This window comes from Rhea pennata, chromosome 20 (assembly GCF_028389875.1).
Source record: "Rhea pennata isolate bPtePen1 chromosome 20, bPtePen1.pri, whole genome shotgun sequence".
Lineage (NCBI taxonomy): Eukaryota > Metazoa > Chordata > Aves > Rheiformes > Rheidae > Rhea > Rhea pennata.
In genome coordinates this window covers 10,250,940-10,262,599 of record NC_084682.1, presented here as the reverse complement: position 1 = coordinate 10,262,599, position 11,660 = coordinate 10,250,940, and the positions used below count along the sequence as shown (strand labels likewise).

The window sequence follows — 11,660 nt, the reverse complement described above, 5'->3', positions numbered from 1 at the left end:
TGAGAGATATTGGGAAATTGCCAAAAGAAAAAACCTCACCCATCGCAAGGTTTGTCTCTTGCTGAGCTGCCATGATACGTCAGGAGCCCCAGCAGCATGGTGTTCTGCACCAGTCATAGTCCAATAGAAAAGTGGGGAGCACATGGCAAGCCATGGCTCCTTTGAGACACCATGATGCCCTTTCCAGACAGAAGGTTTTGAGCAACCACCAAAAGCCTTTTGGTTTTCACAGGTTCAAGTTTTGAAAGCAGAAGACAAAGAATCAGAGACATCACAAAATCAGTAAGGTTGCAAGGGATCTCTGGAGATCATCTAGTCCAACCTCCCAGAAGTTTCCTGGTGCTGGTTCCACTGGGGCTTGAACCCAGGACCTTCTGCGTGTAAAGCAGATGTGATAACCACTACACTATGGAACCACCACAAGGGAGGCTTTCCCACACCCAAATATTTAAATTGAATTTAAAATTCAGATGTCAAACATAGTTTCCCTGCCCAACTTTTTCCTGGTCCTGCTATGGATATTGACTAGATCATCACTGTGAGTTTATACTCTTGCCGATATGAAAATTTGTCCTTTTCCCTAGAACATTTTCAAAAAAGGCATCTGTGAATCAGTTACTGCTTTCTACCATGCTGAAAACATCAGAGGAATCCCTACTCTTTAAAACCCACTATCATAAGTGCAATTTTAAAGTGTTTCTTAATATCTAGCGGCTTTTTAAAAAGCAACTAACAGCAGTACTGGAATGGCTAATGCCTGATTATCTAATGGGTAATGATGCTCTTGTGAACGAGCCTGATATTTTGCCCTGTAATTATTATCTATCCTGATACCCTGTCCTAGAGTGGGCAGTTGTAGGCACCTTGAGACAAGGCCAAGAAGCTGGCAAGCCCATATCACTGCTACTGCTGTATCCTCTGCGGCTGCAGTGGCCTGTAACTACCCGCACCGGAGGGGTACGAAGCCAGGAGCCAGCTACTGCTGCAGTAACTGGAGCAACACAGAAAGACGACTGAGACTTCTGCATGTCTGGGTTTCTCCAGACGTGTCCTCATTTTCCACTTTAAAGTTTATATTTTTGAGCTCAGAAAGAGGAATTCAGTCATTTTTCTGGGATTTCTGGATGCCAGGCAGCCTGCAATTAGTTGACAAGCAGCCTTTGCACAGATACAGCCCGACCGCGGGCAGTGATGGGTCTATTCACAGGGTGCTGTGTTAGCCACAGGCGCAAGCTGTCTGGGCAGTCCTCAAAGGAGGGTTGTAGCCCCCATGCGGTCCTGTGCCTGCTCTTGCACAAGTCAAAGGTGGAAGTCAAAGAGCTGCTGAAAGCGTCCTCTGCTTTGCTGTGACTCTGCGCTTTGCTGTGCAGTCATGACATGTCAGAGAGGGACTGGTTGGTGTAACCATCTGAGGCAGAAGGCTCACGCTGGAGCTACTATGTTAGCCCTGCAAATGGCAAGCTTATTTCTTTAAGAAGCCTTTGGGGTCCAGCAAACTACTAGGAAGGGTCCGCTCATACCATATTGTATTCCATAGACCACTGTTTCACTTTTTTACTATGTTAATAACAGGAGTTAACAAAACTCAGTTTTGTTTCTCAGGCTGTTACAGAACAAATGCTAATCTATAGGCTTCAGCAGGACTTAATTCCAAGATGCACAAATGCAAAATCAACCCCTCCAGAGTCACTGCTCTACCCATCATGCCAGGATGTTGCATCTCCAAAGACAATCTCTCTGCTTAAAGCTCAGCTTCAAGATCTGCATTATCAATTACAACCGTTGGGAAAAAGAAGTCACTAGAGGTTATCTAAGGGAAAAAAAAAACAAAGAAAAAAAAAACACACACACACACACACACATCACTTCAAAGTCCCACACCATTTTCTGATGTTTTAGGGACTCTCAGGTTTTTTTAGTCCTCTTGGGGCAAAAAGGTGCCCTCAGGAAGGATCTGTGCGGAAGCAAAGGTGTACACACACAGCCCCAGGCCCCTTGGAGGTGGGGTTTTCAATGGATACCAAATCGTGCTGCCTCATGACAAAAATCGTGAGTGCTGGCAGTTGCAAAAGTTTTTTTTTTTTTAATTTTTTTTTTTTTTTTTTTTTGGTGTAGGCATGTTCTGCAGTTCATTTTTTCCATCAAATAGCTAGTTGCCCCTTCACCCACCTCCTGTCCACCAGCTTCATGTTCCTGGAGGCCTCTGCTCAGGGTAGTTATCAGAGGCTGGGCACCAGCTTCAGGACCAGAGGCTGGGCACCAGCACATTGATGAGCTGGTACTGGAAGGTACCCCGACAGTCTGGTAGATTTCTCTACTATAAATCTCTAAGTCTCTAGTTCCACATGCTACAGGTTTGATTTTTCATACATGCCAAGTGTTCCCAGTTAAAGAAACTGGCTGGTGCTCAGCATCTCCCAGAGCAGAGAAGAGACACTTTGCTCTATAAGCTGTGGCACCGAAACGGAGAAGCCTACATGCTGAGACAACGTGCTCCAGCCCGCCTCTCCTCGGAGAAAGCTCTAACAACACGACATGCACCCCACACGTTTGCTTTTCCACTTTCATATTTGTGCAGAAGTCAGGGGAGATGTGTGCCAGTGAAGCGCTTGTGGGGGTGGAGGGGAAGGCTGGCTGGCTCATCTCAGCGGCCAGTGGGAATGCATGCTAAACACAAGTTCATGCAATACAGCACTTGATCTGCATTTTTTTTTTAAAAAAAAAAATCACACTATTAATAAGCAGAAGCAGCGTATGGAGCCCTAGGAGACACATTAGCTGTTAGAACCGGCAGATATTTCTGTCCCTCCCTCCCTATGTAATCAACATCTTTTTTTTTTTTTTTGGCTCAACTCTTGCCCTTTCATGAGAAGATGAAAGTGTCAGGATGACCCTCTTGCTTATCATGTCCCACACGAGTGGAAGCTTTGAAGACATAATATGTAGAAACACTGGGCTCTCTGGTGACTTCTCCAGATTTAATTAGCCTGACCTTCTGCGATAATCCTCCCTCCCCCTCCAGACAGCCCTTCTCCCCCTACTCCTGATTACAGACAAGCTTCTGGATTCATCGACAAAATACCAGCTGCTCAAGCCCTCCTCTAATTCAGAGCTTGGCTTTCCAAGACTATCTTAAAAAAAAAATGCCACTGCAAAGATGGAACTGCTTTTAGCATTATACATGAGCTGCAACTGCCAAGGAAAGTTTATCTTTGAGCCAATGTGAATTCTGTTGCTCCAAGTTAAATATTTCCATTTAAAAAGTAGAATGAACTACACTGTGGGACTTCCAATTGCTTCCTGAAATATTAAGAAGGAATATCTTTAAACATTAATATTTTGTTATAGTGCTGAAGTCTAAGAGAGGGTTATTTTTTTGAGCTATGTATTTTTCTCTGGATAATTGGAGCCTCTGATGTATGCATATATCCTCTGTTTTCAAAAGTCTCTTAAAAATTTGAATCTTCCTTCCAAAGTAATCAATTAAAAAACCAAAACAAAACAGAACAAAGAAATCACTTGTTTTGTCTTAGCTATCGTTCTCCCTAGTAGGGCGCACGGTTAGAGGACACCCACGTTTAACCCACTGCAGCATGTGCATTGTCACATTCTCTTGTCTGAAATAGGCCCAAGAGCTGAATGCCAGACCCCCTTTGCTTGCTCGTTTGGGTGCTCCTACAGTCCTGCCAGGAGAGGTGCGGCACAGGCGTGTCTATGCCTCCCGCTGCCAGTGGGTCGGCTGTGGGAGCTGCCAACAAACAAGATCTTCAACTCTTCAACTTCTCTTTAGTTTGACTTGCAGACCAGGTCAGGCTGGACAATGTGCCTGAGGTACCAGCCTGTCTGGACCTTGCTAGGGATACAAGCATCTTCACAACTTAGCACAGAACCAGGTTGATGCATTAACTCAAGTGTCTCAGAAGAGGTTTAACTGCATTAGGAGGGGGAGGTAGGAGAACCCCAACTTCCAAGTCTGCTGCTCCAATCTTAGTTTCGCTTATCAAAGCATCCATCCTCCTCAAAGCTGCTATTGAAATGGTGAATCAGGAGAGCAGATTTAATGCTGGGAGGAAAAAAAAAAAAAAAGTAAGAGAAAAATGATGTTGCTTCCAGGCCATTTACATGTTCATTTCTCAAGAGAATGTGACACTTTATCCCTTTTTTCAAATTAACTTTTGTGTCACACTCAGAATAAGAAGAGACGATAGAAGAGAACTGAAACATAATGAAATAAAAGACGGCAAGTCTGCATGCATGGAGCATATGTTTATGATCTATAGGAGAACAGGGGGAGGGAAGGGGGAGTGGAGTCCTGCTATGTCAACCATTGTTCAGCAGCTTGGTATGTTGGCTTAATCTTACAAGGTCTCCCAGAGGTCTTTTTTTCCAGATTTTTTTTCTCACCCCCCACCCCCTTCAGGGCAAACAAAGTGCTTTCCTGAGCAGGCAGTTTGAACTGCTTAACCATTCGCATGCTAGTCGGGAGAGCCTCAGGTGGTAGAAACCAGCCCGGGGACTTCAAAGCAAGTGGGGCAACTCCAGCTTGCATCAGCTGAAGGTATAGCCTGGTTCATCGCCAGCAGGCACTTTCCCTGCTGTTTGTGCCGCTGCAAGAGTGCGAGAGCAGGGGTGGCAGCCCATTTGTGACAGAGACTCATGGAGGCAGCCACACAAGATGCAACCAAATGAAACTCAGAAACAACTATAGGAAAGTCCTGGTCCAGAATTTTTTTTTTTAAGCAGCAGCCTGACATCCTGCAATACGTGGCCACCATCAAGCTTGAACTTAAGCATTGGATTTCACATAATATTTATGGTCTCTTTTCAAGTTGTAGGACCTCTCATTTTTGCTTTCCCTAACCAACTAGGTGGCCTTACCATACCCTTCTGAAGTGCTCCATGACCGTTCCCTTTCATCTCCTGTATAGACACCAGGAAATGGGAGCATCCTGATATCAGGTCTGCTTTCTAAAGTGCTACTGCAAAATGAACCAAGTTCTCCACCTCTGAACTTAAGATTAGCTATTGCTACAGCAAGCCGTAAAATCCAAGTCCTGTCAGTGCAGGTACAGGCTGGAGCACAGGGAGGACTGTCAGCCAGACAGCCCTTAATCCAAAGAGTCCCTGGCACAGAACAAGGATTTATTTGGTGTTAATTATTTGTGCAGCTTTTGCCTTCCTGACTTTTGTCTCTCTGCTTGTTTTACAGTTTTAATTGATTTTACAGCCTTTTGCCGGGAGCCAGATTCCAGCAATTCTGGGGCTACCGGAGCACGCATGGCGGACCAGAGAGGTACCCGCTCTGCCGCAGGAGGAGGTGGGATGCGGGAGGGTGATGTGCCCTGGCGTGCTGCGGTTCGGACAGGAGTGCATTTTCCTGACATTTTCCTTTTACTACACATTTTAACCTAGGTGGTGAATTAAAGGTTTGCAAGCTCAGACGAGAGGACACTGAAGAATCAATACTATTTTCTGGCTGGTTATTGAGAGTTTTATCTGGAGACTTTCCTTCAGGGGATCACAAGGGTTAAAAAAAAAAAATCAGTGTGAGACTTGGTTCATACAAGCTGGCACAGCTACTGCAGCTACTGGAGAAGAAAAGACTCCCCTGTCAAATCCCTCTCCGGACCCATCACCAAGCATCTGGGCATCATTTGAAAGGCAGCCTTTCCCCCTCCGGAGTGGGCAGGAGGGGATTCCTGGGTGCAGGAGCTCAGGACAGTTATCTTTGCTGGCTACACTAACAGACAGGCTCACACATGCTATTGTAGCTTTATTAATCCAAGGACCCGGATCAGAGCACTGAGCTCTCGCAGAGGGAAGGATCCTCCTCCCCAGGCTGGCATCCAGTGCCACCTGCCAGCACCGTGAGCGGAGGGGACGGAGGCAGCGGGAGCAAGAGCCCATCCAGGTTTTCACAGAGCGCTCCAGCGGGGCTGTTACAGGGATTGCTTCGGAGCCATTTCTGACACTGCGTACGCTGAGTTTTGCCTTGCTGTCCCTGTGCTGAGCTGGGGCACCCTGTTCCTCCCACTCCGCTCTCACCGCGCTAAGCCCTCGGCACGCCAGCGGGGCACAGCCGCACTGCCGCCTGCGGCAGGGGCTCGGGGAGCCGCAGCCCAGGAACGCTCCTGCCCGGGGGTGGCTGCAAAGGAAAGAGGCACCTGGTTCATTTGAGCAAGCGGTCTTGTGCGAGGTGTTATTTGCACCGGTGTAAAACAGTATTCATGCGGCCTGGCACCGCTTGTGCCCTCTGCGGGATGGACGAACGAGCAACGGAAGAGAAGGTGCTTTGTGTTCAGGCCTTTTCAAACAGAGGGAAGAAATTTCCACTACACTGTCAATGTCTCAGCAGCCAAGAAAATCCCTAATCAGCTTGAACACACCAAAAGACCCAACTTACTCGTATCACACCTGTGAATACCACCAACAAGCCCAAAGATGAAGGCCCTGATTGCACAGAGTAGAAGACAGTCACAGCACTGAGCCACTCTTACACTGTTTCTGGGGAGACAGAGGCTAGCAGAAAGCCAGACACCTGGACTGACCCTCTGAACTGCACCAAGGCAGATGGACAAGGTCAATGTTAGGATGGCACAAAGCCCTAGCCGGACAATAGTTGGTCCATAATATCAGCAATGCTGACCTCATTCCAGCTCAGAGTGAGCAACCAAAAATGTTAAGCAGGCTTTTCCTTGAGAAGTCACATATTCTGGGTTGCCCCTCTTCCCTCACATCACCGCTCCTCAGGTTTGCATAAAGGGTCAAAACTCAATTTCCAACTCACACTGACACCTTTCACATTTGGGGTTAGGAGAGCCCTGAGATGGGCCCAGACCTACAAAGTGACTGTGAATGACTCCTGATGCAATGCTAGTGGGGTCAGCGGGAGCCTTTTCATCATCTCCAACAGCTTCAGGCTGGGCTTCCTCATCAGGAGCAGTTTCTCTCTGTTAAAGAGAAGTCAAAAATCACTAAATACTAAGCTTTGGATTTGGGTGAGAAGGAGAATCAGAAATTTGCCTCTTCATTCTTCTTACCTGCGGCTTTAAAAATCAATCACTGATTTTGGGGGATTGAAGGGGAATGAAGAAAGAATGCAACATGAAAGCTCATCCTCCTAGGAGATACAGCTTCTAGCTAGCTTAAGCATTCAGCTCCACAGCTATGCCACGGGGAAGTGCAGCAGCCTTCTCTGGGGCACATATGGTTCAGTATTTTTTAATTACGCTGCATGCTAGTGGCCTTGGAAACCCAAATTCACAATCCTGTCCTCATATTTCCCTTTTGCAGCAGCACAGAAAGAGTGCTACAATTCACACCTCCAGCTTCACTTAAAGCTTCATAAAGCATAATACCCACTTAGATTACATTATTATTCTCATTTCTGTTCAAGATGGCTCTGAAAAAGCACAAGGAGATAGTGAGAGCTGTTGGAGAAGCAGCCTGTCTGTCTCTCAGTCATACGCGTTCCCTGCTGAATGCAACACTGCAGCTGCTTTGGGGATACTGTGTGCATATGTTTTAAGGAACTTCTGCATGGACAGCTCTGAACACTGCAGGCTGGACACCAGTCACCTGCAACCCGGCAACTGAACGGCACGAGGGAGCTATTCACACTTCTTCAAACAGAACAGACATCTGGAGACACTTTTTGGTATCTAGAATTGCATTAAAGCCCAAGGGCTAGAAGTGTTTAAGTGACAAGAGATTCAGGACTTCATAGCTTCTGGGGCTCCAGCCAAGGGCACCCAAGAAAGCTTTGCCTTGCAGCAGTGTACCCAAGGAAAGGGAGCATCTGAGCTCCTTTCAGAGAGGCACGAAGTATTCACAACACTGGATGCACCAGCAGTGGTGTTTAGTTCGCTTAGCTAAATATGCTGTGGATGTTTGGAGTTATGTCTGAGCTGGCTGTCGATTACTCTTAAGTGTCTAGCAGAAAGCAGGCATTTCCAGGACGTGAACCACCTCAGCTAGCATGGACACGTATTGCTGGACAAGATGAATCACATGCTACATTTCCATAACTGTTTCTACCTAGGGATTATAGGGCGTGCAAGGACAGCTCTTGCAGAAGAACCCCACTCCAAAAACATCTCCCCTGATTACCTTAGCCCTCAGCATTTTGTTAATGGGGAAGAATCCATGCAGCCTTGTCCCCACCCTACTCATAGGGGCAGAAGGTTCAACTTCTACTAAAAATATCTGAGGCTGGAAGTTAAAGGAAATTAAATATTTAGCAGTTGCATAAAGGCACCTTGGGATGAAAGCATTATGGATACAAAGCTGTCATCTCACCCCTTCATCATCATATTTTTTATGTAGCAGACATGTGTCTTGTTGGCAAGGCAACTTCTCTGTTTTAAACCAGCCTCATAAATCTCATTAGGATTTTTTTTGAGCCATCAGTGCAGGAGTAGGGAAACACACCCCCACTGGACATGACTCCATGTCCCTCTAGGACTCTTCTCACCCCAGCTGTTAAGAGGAGGTCTTTGCCCGAAACCTATCAAGATATCTACTGCAGAACTCATATGGAGACTTTGCTTCACCAGAAAGGCTCCTGCTGATTTTAAACATGCATTGGGTCACATCCAGTGTTTCCTTGCTCATTGTAAACACAGCAAAACAAACCCATTATCCAGCTTATAGTCAGTGAGAGCTCTACTTAAGTAAACTTGCCTAGGCTTAACTCCAGTTTATGCAGCCTGAGTGGATGAAAGGGAGATGTGTTTTGCAAAATCGTTAAAGTTTAGATCAGCTCTTACATGCACAATGGCAATCTTTTTTTTCTGGATATACTGCACTGGCACTAGATCCTCCCTCCATCAGTAAAGGAGAGTTGACTGGCCCCTGAACATCACAGGGGCAGCTTTTTAATTGAGTTGCTCTAGTTACCCCTATGCAGAGTTAGATCAAATGCTACTGGTGCTCCCGAAGGAGAGTTGAGCTGTAGAAAACACTCGGTTATGACATATTACTAATTTGTTAAACATATACTGTTGTATTTCTGGCAAATCTTTAATTTAAATTCATAAAATAACGAGCTCCTGTAGTGATCTGCCCTTTAAAATACACACTAAAGGAGGTAAATCAGCACACTGGCAACACAACAGTGTCACGACATATCTTGCATTAGCTTGGTGGACTTTGACATTATCAGTATAGTGGAAATGCCTGCCTCTTTAATAGTGCAACCAGTTTAATTTAGTGGTGGCTTTGCCTTCCCACATGCACTTCTTCTTCTCAGGCACACTGCTTCCACAGCATGTTGCGAGGCCTGGATCTCAACTGCTTTCCATAGGGTTCAGACAGCCATGAGGCCAACCACCAGCAACAACCTAACCTGCTTATTAGAGCCATTCTCGAGACAACTTGCCTCAGACAGGAACAGAAAGAAAAACAAAGGCTATGTTTAAATAATTACATGTTATCAATTCCATTCCCTTAAAATGCATGGAGCATAAGTAGATTAGAAAGAAGCAGCTGGGAGGAGATAACACTCCAGAGAGCAGCCAGGGGACAAGAGTATACAGTGCATTCCTGGAGGTGACCCTGGGCCAGGGCGATGTGTCTCCCTGTCCAAGTGTCAGGTGCCACTGCGCACCTGTGTGGTGGAAGGGAGGGACAGACAGACAGAGGGAGAATATCATGCAGCACCTGGCTGGCAGCCCAACACCATTTTGCGCGTGCGTACATGTTATTTTACAGATGGCTACCTCCCTAATCAACACAACCTGCCAAGCCTCTTCTGAGCTACAAATGGCATCATCACACCAGATGCAGATTTGCCATAGATTCAATTTTTAGAGGGAGGTCAGAGCACTCTCCCCAGAGCTTGCTGGTTGGACACAGATTAAATAGCGTCAGAAATAGGTTTTCAGAGCAGGGGCTGTTTGTTTAAAATGGAAACTCTTTCCATGCCCACTGCTGTTGGCTGGGGGTGGGAGGAGACCACTTCACCAGTGACAGAGGCAACAGCCACAGCTCCACAGAACCTCCAAACGGGAGGGGAGCATGGGCCAGATCTGGCTTTCACAGCGTCCCTCTTCCTTCGCTGCTGCTTGCTGCATGGGGCAACCAAGGCAATAGGAGGCAGCTCAGGCATTAAAGTAAGCAAAAACACCCCAGTACTTGGGCTCCTGGTCTACAGCTTGCTCCAGAGACCAAGCTCTCTTGGTGGCACAGCTCTTGGAGATGGTGTAAGGGAAAGGAGTGCCCATCTGCCCTCTCAGCCCTTGGGGATTTCCCATGCCTGCTGCTGGTCCTCCCAGCAAAGCATCAGGTGGACTGAAGAATCATCATTTCTGTAACTAGTGCAAGCAGTTTTTCCAAACCCTGATTGATAACCATGCCAAGCTAAGCTTGATTTCTAAGGTGAATTTTATGTATTCACACCCAGGGACGCTGACCCCTGGGCTCCTTCCCTAGCCTGCAGGGCATGCCATGGACATGCATTTCTGACACCTGGAGGGGTCTTTGGAGGGCCTGGCTTCCAGCAGAGCTCCCAGGAGGAGCTTTTTCGATATGCAAAGGCCACTTATCTACTTAAACTGAACCTGGCCCTTTTCCTGGCAGGTTAGCATGTACCCCTGTCCCAAAGGTGGTTTTGGATGTTTGCCTCCTGCAGTTGTCCCAGCGCCATGGAATTTAAATACTCAAAAATAGCAGGTTCTGGGAGGCCACAGTCCTTTTCTGGGGACAGCCTCTGGGAGACAGCCGTTTCACTGTCTTTCTCACCAGTCACATGTGTTTGGGTGGAAAGCTGGTGATTTTCTCCCACTGGCATGGGCTGATGTGTCCCTTGAGAGCAAATGTATCTTCCCGTGCTCGGCCCCTGCCCTGTCCCATGGCGATGCCCCAGCCCGGGCCTCGTACAGTGCTGTGAGCTCTTCAGAGCTGCTCAAACCAGGGACACAGGGACCAGGCTGACAGGCACCCTGGGACTGGGGCAGGGGAGGACTGCCAACAAGGTCCTAGCATGCCAAATCCAGGTCTTTCTCTCCTACGCTTTCCCTGCACTTCAGCCCGAGAGTGTCACTTGCTGCTTTATTTATGCTATGCATAAAAATACCTGGCAGCACTCATCAGTGTATATCCATGCTCCCGTCAATAACAGTGTACCTCTGTCCAATTAGTGCCACACTGCGAACACGCAGAAAATAGACAGCTCCCGAGCACCGACCCCGAGCTGGGAACGGCGGTTCAGCATGGCCCATGGCTACATAATGCATCATACCGCTCTTGCTTCTTTACTGTCTTAGGTTATCTGAACCCAATGAATATTTCAATAGCCTCTGCCTGCCCAGGATACTATTAATTTTGGAGCCCCTATAATCCAATTCCTTTTCCTCCGAGTGGGTGGTGATTATTAATTTCACAAGCTATGCTTCCATCAGCTCCTTCCTAGTCCCTTGTGGCTAAGGAATATTAATCCACATTCATACTGTCATTCAGCTGCCCAGGAGACTCTGGTGTGAATAGGAGTGTTATTAATACCGCTGCTTCGCACGTGGGGAAAGCGACTTAACGGCACGCAGGCGGGTTGCAAAGGTCATTCACAGAATAGCACCTCAATCCTTCCACTCTGGGCAAAACTCAAGCCTGTGCAGTGCTAAACACCCTGCTCTTTGGGGAGGCTCATCCCGAACCCAGACCTG

General features: G+C 47.2%; 1 non-coding gene across 1 annotated transcript; it reads right to left on the bottom strand.

The window, feature by feature from the left end:
- Positions 1-343: 343 nt before the first annotated feature.
- Positions 344-416, bottom strand: TRNAV-UAC (transfer RNA valine (anticodon UAC)). Its single transcript has one exon. It is a non-coding gene; the product is annotated as a tRNA-Val (tRNA).
- Between the last annotated feature and the right edge of the window lie 11,244 nt (positions 417-11,660).